Source organism: Callospermophilus lateralis, chromosome 2, assembly GCF_048772815.1.
Source record: "Callospermophilus lateralis isolate mCalLat2 chromosome 2, mCalLat2.hap1, whole genome shotgun sequence".
Taxonomy (NCBI): domain Eukaryota; kingdom Metazoa; phylum Chordata; class Mammalia; order Rodentia; family Sciuridae; genus Callospermophilus; species Callospermophilus lateralis.
The window spans coordinates 210672735-210689877 of record NC_135306.1 but is presented as its reverse complement, the minus strand read 5'-3'; the positions used below and the strand labels follow the sequence as shown (position 1 = coordinate 210689877).

The 17143-nt window shown below is 53.1% G+C and overlaps 1 long non-coding RNA gene across 1 annotated transcript in view; it reads left to right on the top strand.

Annotated features, from left to right (window-relative positions):
* LOC143641401 (uncharacterized) overlaps positions 1-13788 on the top strand; it is a 37790-nt gene extending 24002 nt beyond the window's left edge. The window contains exons 3-5 of the long non-coding RNA XR_013155323.1: positions 6971-7080; positions 7522-7598; positions 11059-13788. This is a non-coding gene — a long non-coding RNA (uncharacterized LOC143641401). The remainder of the gene's footprint in view (positions 1-6970; positions 7081-7521; positions 7599-11058) is intronic.
* Positions 13789-17143: the final 3355 nt, after the last annotated feature.

Below are 17143 nucleotides of genomic sequence, written 5' to 3'. Positions count from 1 at the left end.
CCCGCATTCTTCAGTTTCTATTCTTTATTTTCCATTTGTTGTTCTGCACTCTTTGTACCTCTTTTTCCCGCACCATTCTTCATAGTACATAATTCCTATCCACTTTCTACTCTCCATTTCTCCATTATCTATTCTCTTTTTTAAAAAATATTTTTATAGTTGTTGATGGATCTTTATTTATTTATATATATGTGGTGCTGAGAATGGAACCCAGGGCCTCACACATGCTAGGCAAGAGCTCTACCACGGAGCCCCAGCCCCAGCCCCCCGCTATCTATTCTTAATGCTCTATTTTCTATCCTCCATGCTCCATTTTTCTTAGCCTGTACTTCATCCTCTATATATTCCCCATTCTCCTTGCTGCACTGTACACAATTATTTCCCATATTCATACTCAGTTGTGATTCTCCATTTTCCATACCCCACACTTGGCACTCCATTCTTCAACCGTCATATTCCATACACCAGGCCCATCTTCATTCTCCATGGAACAGTCTCCAAACACTATTCTCCATTCCACACTCACCATATCTAAGCCCATTCCAACACCCTTCTCCACTCTTCACTCTAGTATTCAATCTCCATACTCCTTTGCTCATTCTCCAGATTCTAAACTTTGCATTCCATTCTCTATTCTCCATTCTCCACTCTACACAGAAACATCTATACCTTTTTCATTATCCATTTCATTCTTCATTCTATAACCCCTTCTCCATTATCCATGCTCCATATTCCATTATCTTTTTTCCATATACTGTACTCCATTCTTTTTTTTTTTTTTAACTCAGAGACACTCAACCACTGAGACACATCTCCACCCTATTTTGTATTTTATTTAGAGACAGGGTCTCACTGAGTTGCTTAGTGCCTTGACATTGCTGAGGCTGACTTTGAACTCGTGATCCTCCTGTCTCAGCCTCTCGAGCCACTGGGATTATAGGTGTGCATCACAGCACCTAGTGGTACTCCATTCTTCACATCCACTCTCCTTACTCCTTTCACCACACTCAATTCTCCAGTCTTTTGACTCGACACTTAGTACTTCATTCCATCTGCAACATTCCTTTCTTCTTTCTTCATTCTCCATACATAATACTCCACTCTCCAGTCCACACTCCCTTCTCTGCTGTTCATATTCGACACAACATTCTCCACACACTGTTCTTTATACCACCCTCCTCATACTACAATCTCCACCCTGAACTCTCTACAATCCATTCTCTGTTCCATATTCAATACTCCAGTCTTCATCCTCTTTTCTTAAATTCCATTCTCCATTCTCTATATTCCAGCCTTTTCCTGTATTCTCTAACTTAAATTTCCAAATCCCAATCTCCTTAATCCATACTCCATTCTCTAGGCATCATTATCCATGCTTTATATACTCTATATTTTCCTGTCTCCATAGTCAACCCTCCATACCCCCTTCTCCACTCTTTGTTATCAGTACTTCATATTCCAATCTACATAGTGTATACTTCATTCTCAGCCTCATTTCCCCTATTCTACTTTCTAGTGTCCAATCTTCATTCTTCATACACTACTCTCCAACTCCGAACTCCACACTCCTCAATTCCCCATTCTTAATACTCCATTTCCTATATAAACCAACCCTCTTATTCCATTTTCACTACCTTTCTTCAGTTTGTATACCCTGTACTCCAAATAGCATACTATGATTCCCATTCTCTGTACTCTCTACTTAACAACATATTACATTGTCAATATTACATGGAATGGACAGTGTAATCTGTTGTTAAGTAGAGGGTACAGAGAATACATATTCTATATATTTCATAGTCTCTCCTTTATATTCTATTCACCATAATCATATTGCATTCTCCATACTAATTTTCATCCCATTATTCATTATCATATCCATTCTTTATATTCTTTTTTCAATATTTTGCTTTTTACTCTCTATTTCCTTTTCTCTATAATCTATTATCCAAATTCCGTATGTCATCTCACTTTCTCCGTTCTCCTTATGCCATACTTCGTTCTCCATTGGATTCTCCATACTTGATACCCCATGTCCATTCTTCACTCCATTGTCCACTCTCTATACTCCATGCTTCCCACACCTTACTGAATTCTCCCCTTCCAGTATTCACCCCACACTTCATTCTCTGTATTCTACATTACATTATTCATTCTTCAGAGTTCATTCTCCATTCTTCACACTTAATTCACCATGTTCTCTTCTCTGCTCTCCATACTTCATACTCTATTCTCCATTTGCCTACTCTATTCTCTCTATTCCATCTTTCTCCATTCTTTTATCTCTGATTCCATACTCCAGACATTTTTTACCATATTCTATACTCTGTTTTTGGTACTCCCCTTCATTTTCATTCCCCTTACTTCATTCAGTATGCTCTATTCTCCATACTCCACACTTCACACACCGTACTCCACTCTCCTCCTCCAGTCTTCACTTTACAATTCACTCTCTATGATCTGTTATTCATTCTTCATTTTCCACAGTCCATTCTCCATTCTCCACCATTCATTCTACAACTAGATTCTCAATATTCCATATTCTATTATTCCTGTTTTTTCATTTCCATAGTTCATACTCTATTCTGAATATTCCAAGTCCTTTCGCCAGTCTTCTATTGCTAATTCCATAATCCGTACACCAATCTTGTTTTTTTTAGCAGGGTCTACTATGTTACCAAGGCTGACCTCAAACACATGATTCTTCTGGCTCAGCCTTCTGAGTAGCTGATATTACAATATCCCAAACTTTACAAGCAACAGTGCAGTCCCCATACTCTATTCCACACACCACTCTCCATTTTCTATCTCCATACTCCATTTTTCATATTTCATTCTCCTCCATTTCTTATACTTTTTTCTCCATTCCTTATTGTCTCTACTCCACACACTGTTCTTCCTGTTCTATACCCCATGATCAATTCTCCATTTACCATACTCTTTTCTCCATATTCTCTATTCCATTCTCCACACTCTACTCTCTGTTTCCACTTTGCATATTCCATGCTATATTCTCCATACTTTAACTTCCATTCTTCATATACCACTTTTCATCATCTCTACTTCATGCTATATTTTCTACATTCTGTCATCGTTCTTATTTCTTTATGTTCTATACACCACTCTTCACATTCTATATTTTATTGTCTATATTGTATTCTCAGTTCCTTACTCCATAACCCAGTCTCCATATTTCATGTGCCATTTTCCATATTCCACACTACTTGCTTCAAACTCAACTCCCTGGGTTCTACACTTCATTCTTCATATTTCTTTCTCCAAACTCCACTCTCCATTCTTTACACCCCACATTTTATATTCCGTACTCATACTCCACAATGTTCACTAATACAGATCCCTTTTAGATTCTCCTTCCTCTTGTTTCTCATTTCTCTTTGGTTTTCAATGTTTCTTTGTGCCTTCCTTTTCCACTAATAACTTGGTTTCCTCCACTTCAGAGTGCGTATCTCTCTCCAGCACATCCCTTTATCCACAAACTTATCTACTCGCTCCATGATATCTTTGTCTTTCCCTCACCATCAGTCATAAGATCTCTATGCTCCTTCAAAGGCCACCCATTCACTGGAGAGGATTCCAGGCCCTACGACATTTTATTATTTAGGATCCTTTAAGATGCCAATAGGCTGGCATTGCCTCCACCCTGAAACAAGCAGATAAGTGCGGAGTCCCAGCTGGCTTCTCACCGACTGCATCCACTTTCTCTCCTCCCCTTCTCTCCCCAGCAGGCCTGCTCTTCCAACCAAAGAGACTTCTGACCTTGTTCCATCCTTCCCATTGCTCAGGGCAGATGCCTTGCTGCCATGTTTGATTCCCTCTTTCTCTGACACTCCATGTTACATCTGTTGGAAGGCAGGTATCTGGGGAGAGTCCCCCACACACCTCAACTGAGAATAAGAAGAGCTCTGGATGATCGTAGAATCAGCATTAACTCACCTTCAGACCTCCACCTTCCCTACACATTTGGCCACCATCTTAGCTCCCAGGATCATACACTGAGATTCTCAATGATCCTCCTTCTCCTGCCATGTTCCCCTGAAGTCCATGCTCCGTGGAGAAATGGGATGGAGGGCCCTGTTATAACACGAGGTTGACCTGTCCCTCCTCTGCTCAGAGCCCAGCACAGCCCCTTGCCTCACTCAGAGAAAAGGCCCCACATGATTACTATGGCTGACAGAGGTCCACAGGGAGGACCCTGATGAGTCCTCTCACACTCTCCTGGTTGCACCTTTGTTCAATGTCCATGGAGGATTGATCTGGGGACTTCTGCAGACACCCAAATCCATGCTGCTTCATCCCTCATAAAAAATGTGGTATTTACCTGAACATACACACATCCCCCGGTATACTTCAAATCATCTCTAGGGTGCCCATAACACCCCAAACAATGCAAATGCTACTTAAGCAGTTATTATGCTGTATTGTTTAGGGTATAATGACAAAGTTCCCATACATGCAATTTCTTGTTGATTGAATCTCAGATGTGTAACCCATGTGCATTAATCTGTGTTACATTACTATAACCAAATGCCTGAGGCAGGCCAACTTTATGAAGAAAAGGGTCTTATTTACCTCACAGTTTTGGAGGCTGTGCTTGGACCGTGTTTGTTGGTTGACGGTGGGTACTGCTTGGCCCTTAGCTGTGCGGCCTCTGGCGATCACCTCCCTGGAAGTGAGGAGGCTCCAGCTCCCACCCTCACTGGAGTTCCGTCTCTCCCAAGGCTGAAACACCTTGGAAAGTCAGGATTTCTGCCTCTGGTGTCCTCAGGCCTAGCGGCTCATTCTCTCCTGGACAGCTGCCGCCCCCTGCAGAAGCCCCTCCCCATCCTCCCTGGCCCACAGCAGAACTTGGCTCTGGAGCCCTGGTTGGAGGTTCCGTGTTCTGCCCGGTCCCTGCCACCTTGGGGGCCTCTTGCAGCCCAGTTTTGCAGCAGCCTGTGGGGACTTCCGCGGTGCTCAGGCATCAGGCCCCAGGGTGGAACACCACCCTCCTAGGTGGTCTGTGGTGCACTGAGGCCGGAGCAGGGCCCTTGGTGGGAATCCGGACAGGGAGGGGTGGGCAGCAGGGGCCCTACAGACCTGGAGCCAGGCCAGGCCACCAGCCCTAGAGTCAGCAGCACGTATGGCTGCCAGGCTGCAGTGGCCAGTCCCCGCCCTGACCGAGGATGTGGTGTTCAGAGCCACGGCCTGCAGGACAGCTGAGCATAGGAAGGGGAAGGCCGAGGGGCATCAGGGGCCAGGAGAGAGAAGGACCCCCATGGTGCTGTTACTCTCCTCACCTGGAGCCAGAGACAACCACAAGGCGGGGCCCCACTTGCTCCTGCTCTGCCCCCAACTTCCTGGAATGGGAGAAGAGGGGCAGGGGACGAGGGAAGCGGTGGCCGCTGACCCTCTTCAGTGATTGTGGGTGTGGGGATTGGCCACTTGTGGGAAAGAGGCTGTTGCTGAAAATGGAAGAATGGGTTTAACCCAGGAGAGTCCATGAGCGGCGGACCCTTGGGCTGGGCACGGGCTGCTGGGAGGGGCTAGGCCTCCATCCTGCTCTCCCGGACGAAAGCCTCCTGAATTTTCAGGAGAAGTCGAATCTGCACTAATTTTACATCAGGGAAGATCTACGGGTCCCCAACTCACAGGGAAGTGCAGGGTGACCCTGCCTGAAGCTCCAGCCTGGCTCAGCTCTGGCTCCAAGGGACTGGGTTCTTTCTGGGGTGCTCAGGGCTCCAGTTCCTCCCCAGGCAGGGCTGCATGTTCCCACAGGCCATGGCAGGGCCAAGGGGCCACCCGGGCCACCCAGCAGAGTGCAGGCTGCGCAGCCCGGCCACCTGACTCTCCAGGAGCAAGGCTGCCCGCGGACTCCCCTGACCCTGGGAAGTTACTGGGATATGGGAATCCCCCCTGTGTTCAGTGGAAACTCCCCACAGGAGCCAATGTAGGGACCTGAGTAAGGAACTTTCTATAAACCTGTCACCTGAACTGTCACCCCTCAAGGCCTCTCTGCTCCACCCCTGTGTTATCCCAAAGCAACGCTTTACTTTGTTTTGTTGTGGTTTTTGTTTGCTGGTTGGTCGGTACCAGGAATTAAACCCCAGAGGTGATTGGCCACTGAGCCACACCCCAGGCTTTTTAATATTTTATTTAGAGATAGGGTCTCACTAATCCACTGAGGCTGGCTTTGAACTCACCATCTCCTGCCTCAGCCTCCCACGCTGTTGGGATTACAGGTGGGCGCACCGCCCCCCCACTTACTTTTGTTTCATGCCGTCTTTATTATGACCTACATGAAGGTTTAATTAAAATAGAGAAATATGAAATTAAAGTTGGTGATGCAGTGAAATGATTTTGCATCCTGTGTAGGAACAGGACTCAAGTCCGTTGGCACAGAGTCATCTCCCCCGTGTGTCAGCCTTGAGGTAAAGCCACTCACAGCAGTGATGACGAAGCACATCTATGTAGGCTCTACCTCTGTTCATTTAGAAAGTGGACTCTCTCAATAGCCTCCCCTTCCAATATTCTTATTTGAAGTTTGGAAACCCCTCAGGATGTGATTCACTGTTTATTGGTGTGGTGTAATTATACAAGCAGCGGGACGCGCTGTGAACTTCCGCGTCTGCGGGTGACACAATCAGTCAGCTTTATCGCCCGGTTCGCCCCTTGCCCTCCCCTCATCCTCCACTCAACTCTCCCCTTCCATTTCCAGGAACCCCCTTTCCCTCCAGCTTCCACTCAGCACCAGGTCCCGCAGCGCAGCCCCGTGCGTGGCCGGCTCACGCCTGATTTCCTTCTTTATGGCCTTGTGAAGCCCCCACAGCGTCTTTGGACAACTTGACCCCTGTCCGTGAACAGGAAGGTTCATTTCTAACTGCAACCGGACAAGCGTGAACGCACGGTGGGAAAGGTGGCCGGCCCCACACCAGGTCACACTGACTCCCACAGCTTCTCTTTTCTCCTCTAGGTAGAACACCGTGTGGCAGCCGGGACAGTGACTGGAGGGACGATCCATGTCACAAGCACAGCTGGGGACCCCAGGGACCTGGCGTGGGCTCCTCCGTGATAGCCTCAGAGGTGAGTGACCTCATTCCCCCATGGCCATCCAGCTGCAGGGTGCAGCCCAGTGCAGGTGGCTCTGGGGAGTGGGCGTCAGCAGCAGCCACTGCCCCTTGTGGCCCACCAGCCTGTTCTCCACCTCCTGGAGCCACCTTGTCCCCCCAGGTTGCTTTCCACGGCTGGTCTCAAGCTAGCCCAGCAAGGGAGAGGCCTCAAGCCGCTGGTGGCCCTGTGGTTTTGTGTCCAGACTGTCACTCCAGGGGCCTCCCACTGTGACAGCAGCAGTGGGTTCTGTGTGCTCAGGGACAAGGTGTATCTGCTGCCATCCACAGAATGCATTTTTTTTTTTTTTTTTGGCAGAGCTGGGGATGGAAACCAGGGCCTTGAGCACGCCAGGTAAGTGCTCTACCACTGAGCCACATCCCCAGCTCTTTCTTTATTTTTTTTATTTTGAGACAGAGTCTCGCTAAGTTCCTGAAGCTGGCCTTGAACTTGAGATCCTCCTTCCTCAGCCTCCCGCGTACCTGGCATTACAGGTATGTGCCACTGAGCTCAGCAAACTTCTCTGTTTTAAAAATAAAAGGAGTAGACTCTAAATAACAATTAAAAGTGCGTGGAGTGAACCCCAAGCCAGCAGTGGGGGTGTCCGTTTCCCAGGACCACACACCGTGTGACTGCACATGCCACACTTTCGGGAGTGGCTCCACAGCGGCTGTGTTCATGCCACCAGCATCGGGCGAGTGTGCACATCACACCTTGAGCTACTATGATGACTGTGACGTCACAGGGTGATGTGGATCTCATATAGGCCACCCACCACTGTCCAGGATGTCATCGTGTGGCTCGTGCCCGCCCTGGCAAGCCTCACTTTTGGGGTCTGCTCTGTGCTGGTGGAAGTGAGGGGAGCCTGGTCCAGCCCGCCTTGCAGGGCAGACTGTGAACCTCTGGCTCCCCTCGCACAGGTCCATGAGGGTGACCAGGACGGCCCGACTTGAGTCCCCCAGCATGAAAGGGGTGGTGTCCACACTGCTGTCCCTCTCTTGTCTCTCCTGGGAGGAACACCGGTCTCCAGGGCCTTGGTTTCACTGAAGTCCCCCCTGGCAGCCCAGGTGCTGTAGCCATGCTGACCAGGGTGGTGGATCCCCTGAGCCCAGGACTCCAGGGGCAGCAGAGATGCCGACTGGTTTGGGGCCTAGGGATAGGCAGGTATGTTCTGTAGCTGCCTTGGAGCAGCGTCTGGGGTAGAGATTCAGGCCGCTGACCCAGATCTGAGCCTGCAGCCATGGAGCCTGGAGTGTGCTTGCCTGGTCATGGGCAGCCCCAAGGAGCTCACGAGGAGGGGGAGGGCCTAACATAGGGGCAGGTATTAGTGTGGGGGGCAGCAGGAAGGCAAGGGAGGAGCCGTCATGGATGTGGCATCAAGGGTCCTTGGTGCCCTTCTGGGGGATCGGGGGCTGGAGGGCGGGGAGTCAGTGTTGAAGGTTTCCAGTCTGGGAGATGTGACGCTCTGGAGGGGTGACGGCCGTGCAGTCTTGGAGGGAGCTTGGAAACCTAGTGATGGCAAGTTTCACGTCCTGTCTGTTTTACCACAATAACAAAGTAGTAAATCCATTTGTTTCTTAATCCACTTCTGGACTACTATGCAGAAACTTGGCCCTGACCAGAATACTCACTTTGTGTAGTTAGAAAAGCTTATCATTGTTTAACAAATGGGAAAGTTGTTTATTCTGCCGCGCTCTGGGAAATCCTTAGTGTCTTTGAAATACTCTCGTTCGTTGTTTTAACGTGGAGACTGTGCACCAGGACTGCCTGGGCCACGTGCCTCTGTGAGGTTCCATTTGGTGATAAAGACCCAATCTCGCCTCCTTGTCTCCCCAGGCAAGGGGTGGGCAGGTGGCCACTGTCCACTAGCACCCTTGGCCCTTTATGAATGGTCCATGGTTGCTTCTGAAGGCCCGAGTGAGCTGTCAAGCAGGGACCCCAGGCCACAGTGCCAGAGCTGCAGCACTCACGCTCCGGCCCTCTACGGGGAAGGTTCCTTGCCCCGAGGTCCGCAGATCAGAAACCACTTTGCCCAGTGTCCGCTTGAAGCTCTAAATTCTTCTCCTCTGCTTCACAACTAAAACTCACTGTCATGAAGCCAAATAAAATCAATCTTAAAAATCAGGACATTTGATCTAAAGGGAAATGGCCCTGGGATCTGGGCCAAGTGGCTAAAATCGTGGCGGTTTGCTGAAGGGAGATGGCGTGGTGTGGGGGCAGGGCAGGTCCAGACACTTGAGACACCTAGGAGGGCTCAGGAGATAACTGGGCACCTGGGAAGAGGTCAGGGGAGGGACTGACCGCAGGGTCAGCCTGGGAGTCACCCACCCGCCCTGGAAGGCACTGTCCAGGGAGCAGCGAGTGCCTGGGTGGGTGCTGCGAAGCCAGGGGCCGTGACGGGGCCACCTCACGGACTCCAGGGACCCAAGAGAACTGCCCTGGGGAGGCTAAAGCCGCCTGATGAGGGTTTGGAGAGGACAGGAGAGGTCTCCTCCTGGGAGCTCTGCTCTGAAGGGAGCCAGATGGCTGGCAGGGCCAAGTGAACAGGCCCAGAGACATCAGCTGACCCCACCCCGTGAGGAGGAGGGGACTTTGTGGCCGTGGTCGAGCGAAGGGTTTGAGGAGGGGAGATGGTGCTGGGATTTCTGGGCGGGTCCTTATGAGTGGGAAACGTGTGGCCTCGGAGGCTGAGGCTGGAGCCACATGGACAAGCCCAGGATGCCTGGAGTCCCCAGGAGTCCTTCCAACATGCTGCCCCACTCCATGCCCTGCCCCAGCCCCGGCTCCCACAGACACTGCTGCCCTGGACCACTGGCAGCAGGACCCCATGTGGCTCATGAGTCAGTGTGAAGGCCCTGAGGCCCCCACGCCAGCCAAGGACCGTTTGGTCAGGAAGAGAAGGCGAGGGGCTGCTCAGTTATGGACAGGAAGCAGCCACACCTAGGGCCACCTCACCCCTCTGCCCCCAGAGGACCCTGCACCAAGCAGTCCATCCAGATTTGCCCAGACCCAGAGACCACACTAGAACTCATCCCCAATCAGGGGTCCCGAGGGCAGAGTGGAGCCAAGCCACTCATCCCACTGTCACAGGGCCCCATGACAGGACAGGAAGGATCTGGAGCCCCCGTGCACTTGGCCTGGGGTGAGAAACCAAGGCCAGAGGCAGCGTTTCCCAGGGACCTCTCCTGCTCCCGGGGACAGAGCTCAGGCTGCAGGACAGGCCTCCCGTGGTCAGTCTGCACACCAGCCCTCTGCTAGAGTAGTCAGGCAGGGGCCAAGGCCCCTGGGTCCTCTGTGGGACGTCACAGGGCCCGAGGGAGGCCAGACCCACCTCACCTCCTCTCAGCGTGAGCCCTCCCATCCCACAGAGGACCCCTTTCCCACCCCCACGGCTCTGTGTGCAGGCCCTGTCCTACACCACACCCTGGACCGGTGGCACCTCCCAGGCCACACTGACCCTTTCAGAGCCTTCTCTGGTCAGCCCCAGCCAGACTGGAAGCCCGCCCAGACCCGCCCTCACTAGGCACGCACAGCTGACCCCTGGTGCCCACCCACAAACACCCCTTTCCCTCCTCACTCACTCCCTGGCAGCTGCCTGACCCAGCTCCCTGCAGCCCACCCAGGCCACCCTCTTACCTGGCAATCAGAGCCCACAGATGCCAAGACTGGCCCTCAGGCCTGGCGTCAGGGACTCCTGCCACAGACAGGGCTGTCGTCTCAGAGCCAGGGCTGACCTCCCGGGTCCAGGCCTGCCAGGACCTCCCATGACTTGGATGCTTCTTCCCGCAGGGAGCTCAGCAGAGAACAGGGCCTTTGGTAGGTGTTGTCATTAGGAACCCTCGCTCCGCCCCCACAGGGGCGTCTCCAGGCCCTCGGCTCTGGTTCCTGGGGAAGCGGCAGCATGGATTTTGAAATCCTTTTGAAAATGTTTTTCCTTTGTTTTGTTTTATTTAGAAATTTCCCAAATTTTTACCAAGTTAAAGAGACAACCACAAGAATGTGTAGCCTGGATGGACGACTGGCATAAACAACCCCTCCCCCACTGCCCAGCCGCCCCGAAACCACGGCCCCCCAACTCAGCAGCAAAAAATGCCAAACACGAACAGGAAGAAAGGCAGCGACATGGACAGTGTGCGGCGGGGGGCGCGGAAACCACTCCATGACCAAGGGCACACACACATGTGCACACACGTGCAACACATGCCTGCACACACACACACACACACACTTGCATGTAACTTTGCACACACGTACAGTTGAAGTGCATATGTGTGCAAGCTCATGTGTGCAGGGTGTACACCCCACAGGCACCATGCACACGCACCACTCATGCTTGCAGACACGCTTGGCTGAGGCAGAGGATCCCCTTCCACAGGCAGAGGAGCCTGGTGAAGGCAGGCTGCTGGGTCCACCCCTCACACTGTCCCTCCCGGTCATCCCTTGGCCTCTCTTGGCCTGCTTCCTCTTCACCTGCCTCACCTCCCAGCGTCCTTTGGAGAATACAGTAGGACAGTGGTGGCAGGATCTGCATGTCATCCCACATAGCCACATAGGATGGGGATGCATCTCCATATTCCTAAGAGGTCCTGGGACCCTGAGGCTACTCCAAGGTGGGCACCCTTGAGCCATAGCAATACCATCCTAGACAGAGCCTGGACTTCAGAATGTGGAGGATTCCTTCCCAGAGACCCCTGGGATTGGAGGAGCCTTGGAATGGTCAGTGGATATGCAGGGATGGACCCAAGGATGGGCCACAAGGCCTGCCTTTAGAGCCACCCAGCTGTGCCTTGAGCCTGCCTGTCCCCAGAACTGTTTCTCCTACCAGAAGATACCTGGCCAAATGAACTCCCTCAAAAGTCAGAGGACAAATGTCCCCACTGGCTCTGCTGCCTTGGGGTCCTCCCCTAGAGATGGACCTCCTTAGTCTGGGACACTCCATTTCAAGAAACCAGGTTGGCATCGGAACCCAGGACTTCCTGCTCACCCAGATCTGACAGCTCTGCACCCTGGGAGCACCGCCCACAGAAGCCCTGCCAGCCGCGGGGGATGTCCTGAGCACCCCCAGGGGGACCCCCCTGAAGGGGACTTTCTGGACCCTGGGGAGGCTCTCGGGGCTGAGAGGGTCTCTGAGTCCCAGGAATGTCACATCCAGGAGGATGGTCTCTTGTGCTCTGCGAAAGACAGTCTTGGCTTGGGGAATTTTGCTGGCACAGAGACAGGAAGGAGAGGATCTTGGCTTTCCAAAATGTTTACTACATCAGGAAATTAATTCACTACGCACGGGCTTCAGTGACGGTAATAAAAACCCTCGCGCTGGCTCAGGACGAATGGACCTGACCATCCCAGAGCTCCCTGCTTTCAGGGGAGCCTAGGGGAACTCAGGCGGGCTGGGGTCACAGACCCTCCCCTCCCTGCCCCGTGGCCACCCACACTGCTGGGGCAGGGAGGGTGCACTCTTGTCTTCACTGGTGCCCGGCTGAGAGGGCAGCCCAGGAATGTGCCCAGGAGGATGGAGACAGTGCTGGCTGGGGCGGGTGCTGACCCGACTGCTGCCGGCCGCCCCAGCCCCCCACACTGGCCGGACTTGTCCAGACCAGGGCCACAGGAGGTCAGGGCACTTGTGTAGGCTCTGGGCAGCTCTAGCCAAGCTGGGTCGCAGATGCTGATGGGGAGAAGAGAAGGGACCTGAGTAGGGAGGGGCGTGCCAGGGAGGGCCCCCCCCACAGGCTCCCCGCCTCTCTTTGCTGGCAGCAGCTGCTGCCAGAGCCCAGGACCCAGCTTGCAGCCCTGGCTGTGCCACCTCCAGCAGGAAGGCCCGGGCTGTTACCTCATCACGGGGCAGAGCCCCATGAGAAAGGAACTCAGGGGAGGCCCTGGGCCCCCACTCCCTCCCCTGCTCTCCAACCCCTCCAGCCTAACGAGCAACCCTCGGTGCACCCTGCCCGGGGTCCCCTCATCCATGGGCCTGCAGTTCTTTGATGACACTCCCCCCAGCCACTGTGGGGGCAGCATGTTCCCTGTGCCCATGGGGGCTCTCACCCTGCATGTCCACAGCAGGCCTGCAAAGGACAGTCCTTCCTGGAGTTCAAAGCCCCAAAGATTAGTGCCCAGCCCCAGCCAGCTGCCCGGTCCCATGTGCTTGGCTGAGCTCCCTGGGTTCAGGTTTTGGGGAACATTTAGCCATAGGCGAGGGGTCAGAGGTTCATTTCAAAAGGCTCTTTTGCTTCTGGATGCCCAGTGGCCACTGAGTGGGAGTTTGGGCCGAGAAGTTCTGGGGGTGAGTCACAAGTGAGTCCTAGAGGACCCCTCCCTCTGGATTAGGTCTCTGGGCTGTCATGGAGGTCAGAGGCTGGAAGGAGGAAGAAGCTAGAGGGTTGTGCCCTGCAGACTCAAGGTGGCCGGGCAGCTGGGTTAAGATGACCTGAGAGGCTGAGGAGGCTGGGGTCCAAGAGAGGGGCTCAGGAAAGATCTAGCAGTGCAAGCTGCTCACCCTGCCAGGCTCAGTGGCCCTAGGGAGCAAGTTCTGATGCTGTTCAACACCTCGCACCAGAGAAGCCCTCTTCGGGCCCAGATGGGGGCTGCCATGGAACCAGGCCTGGGTGCCCCAGCACTCACCTTGGCTCTTTGGACCCCTTCTCCTGCCACCTTGGTGTCCATTCCAGCATTAGTCAGCCGTGCCAGACTACCTTCCTCTGTCCCTCACCTGGGTTGCTCCCGCTGCCCGCAGAACAAACTCCACGTGAGCCATTGTACAGATGCTGCTTGGGACTGAAGGGTGTGGCTTAGCCTCGGAGGTCTTTAGATCAGGTCGGGAGGAGAGGCCTTCACCGCCAGGAAGCTGTCAAGCGTATCCCGCAGTCTTTCTCTGCAGCGGCCCTCGCGACAATCTTGGGAACCCGTTTTACAGAGACGACCTTTATAGTACTTTTCCAGGCCTTGCAGAGCCTAAGAGACCCTTTGCCACATGCCATCACTGGGCTCTGCCCCTTGGAGTGCCTGTGTGCTTGCGTCATCTCCAGTATGGAAAATAGAAAGTCCCAAAGAGACAGTCCTTATGTCCTGATCCTGGTCTCAGACGTGACTGCTAATGGCTCAGAATCTACAAGTCATAGATGCAGGAGGGAAATAAAGGCAGCATTGCATTTCACGGCAAAGGGACTTACTGAAGTTTTCTTAACAATGAACTTCCAGTTATCAAATCGGGAAGTTACAAAATTGTATCGGAAATGGTGGTAGGTAGATGGATGAATGGATGATGGATGGGTGAACATGGCATGGATGGGTGGGTAGGTAAGAGGGTAGTAGATAGGTAGATAAACATAGTAGTGAACAATTGAAAAGTAGACTAGAAGTGTGAATGTATGAGTAGTTTGCTGGGTGGATGGATATGGTTAGGTAATGGTGCATGGGTGGATATGTGGTGGATGGTAGATGAATAAAAAAGTAAACTGGATGGGTGGATAGTTAGAGTGCTAGGGAAATAGAAAAGTAGAGGGCTGGATGAGTCAATTAGTTGATGATATATGGAAGGATGGATGGATGGGTGAGTGATAGATCAATAAGTCTCTGGAAGGGCAAGTAGATGGCACAAGTAGTCAGGTGGATAGAAGAATGGATCTTGATAAAGCAGATGAATGAGTCGGGGAATGGGTGGATAGACACGACTAGAACTACAGAAGAGTAGATGAGGGTTGGGGGTGACGACATTCAAGAAGGTGCACGGAGAGCGCACTGAGAGGAGCCTGGTGGAGAAGGTGGGTGGGTGGATGGATGGATGGGTTGAGGGATGCCTGGATGAAGGTGGGTGAGGGAGGGAGGGAGGGAGAGACGGATGGATGGAGGGAGAGATGGACGGATGGATGAAAAAGGGGTGGAGGGGCGGAGAGGTAAGTGTTTGGGGCGGCTGTGTGGGTACTAGTGGACATATGAGTGGGTGTTGGTGGAGGGAGGGGAGGACATGGAAAGGCAGTTGGATGGCTGGATGATGAAGGAGCAAGTAGGTATTTAATGGCACCTTTTTTGGCTAAGCTCTGGTCATGATGAATAGCTGCAGTACCCTCCACCCTGTGGTCTGTAGTTCCACGCTGTGACCTCCAGGCCACAAGGCAGCATGGCCTCTCAATCCCCAAATAAGGTGACAAAGTCCGCTCTGGCAGGGTTAGGGAGCAGGAAGTCCCGGTGGGGGTGGGAGGCCCTGCTCCCGGAGCTGAAGTCAGTTCCTTCTTTTCTGAACAATGGGGCTTGGCTTGAACCCTGCCGCACCTCCACCCTGCTCCACCCAAGTTCCCGCCTCGTCTGATGGGGTGCTGGGGCCCTCATGCAAGATGCAGGGAGCTGGGGGCAGGAGCAGAAAGGCAGAGAGGACCAGAGGCCCCTGTGGGAGCTCTCCCTCCCCTTGGGTTGCACTGCCCCGCTCCTTTCTGTGCGGGGCAGGAGTGGGCTGTCTTATTCCTGTCTTCTCCAGGACCCTGCCTGGAAGGCGCAGCCTCCCTTCTCGGTCCACTTCCCTGAGGTCACCTGCATGTCTCCCCTTCCCTTCCCTCCACAGCTCACCTAGCTAGCACGGCAGGACAGGACACTGGTCGGGGAGAGTAAGTTCAGCTGGCCCCACCCAGATGCCAGGGGAGGACAGAGGGTGAGGAGGGGAAACGGTCGCTCCTCGTCCCAGGTGCCAAGCACTGGGCTTTCCAGCAGAGGCTCCTGGGGTTGAATGACCACAGGAGGGAATCTCTGGGGCCTTTGAGGCCGGACCCAGGGCCAGGAGGCAGCTCCTCCACAGCCTCCCAGGTCACTGTGTCCAGCACTGTCCCTGCCAAACAAAGAGGCCAAGGGGCCAGTCAAGGTGATGCTCCTGGGGCCAACCCTGGTCCTTCCTGCCTGTGTTCCAGCCACCACGTCTTCCTGCAGCTCAGGTCAGGGCCTCCAGCTTCTGTCTCCCGTGTTGGCAGGACAAGCAGAAAGTCAAGGAACCTCAGAGGCTCCCGGGACGAACACCCGAGTGTCCCAGGGCCTGGGAGACTCCGTCCTCCCAGGGGCTGCCTGGGAGCCCAGAGATGGCTTCAGCAGCATTTCCCACCTCTGTGGCTTCAGGACCCACAGGCAAGGGGCCCTGCAGGGCAGGGTGCTGCCCACGGGGCTGGCCCTGAGATGAGCAGTTGGTCCGACAGGAGATGGACCAGGCTGGTGCAGCCTTCCCCACCTCCCACCCTGCCACGCCCTGACTGTTCTCAGACTGTTTACAGTCTGGCTGGGCAACGGCGGTGGTCATGTCATGCCTCCTTGGTGGCTAGGCACTGGTAGGGTGCCGCAGTCCCGCTGGGCAAAATAACCGGGAGGTGACAAGCAACTTGAAGGTTGAAGCAGGAACTGCTTTATTGCGGGGGGAACTCAGTGGGAACTGAGCGGGAACTCAAGGTAGCGGGAACTGCTTTATTGCGGAGCAGCAGAGGTGTATATACCTACCTGATTACACACAGCTTGACTCAATTAGCATCATCCAGATACAGCAGTCAGCCAATAAGGAGTCCCCACCATCTTAATGGCTCGGTGGCGTTGCCTCACAAACCACTCCTCCTGGCAAACCGCCAGGCACCATCTTGACTTGGTTGCGACCCCCAACAGTAGGGTGTCCACAGCCTCCCTCCTGAGATGGTCAGCACTGTCTTGTTACAGGCAGAAAGAGTTTGTCTCAGGTGAGTGACTTTCTTTCTTTTCTTTTTTTTTTTTTAAAGAGAGAGAGAGAGAGAGAGAGAGAGAGAGAGAGGGAGAGAATTATTTTTTAATATATATATATATATATATATATATATATTTTTTTAGTTTTCGGCAGGTACAACATCTTTGTCTGTATGTGGTGTTGATGATCGAACCCAGGTCACACGTAGGCCAGGAGAGCGCGCTACCGCTTGAGCCACATCCCCAGCCCTCAGGTGAGTGACTTTCTCACCGTCACATGCTAGGTTGTGGGAGAGCCAGCAGCTCCAGCCCAGGCCTGGCCCCGCTCCTGGACACTGCCAGGCCACCACCTCCTCGGGGACCC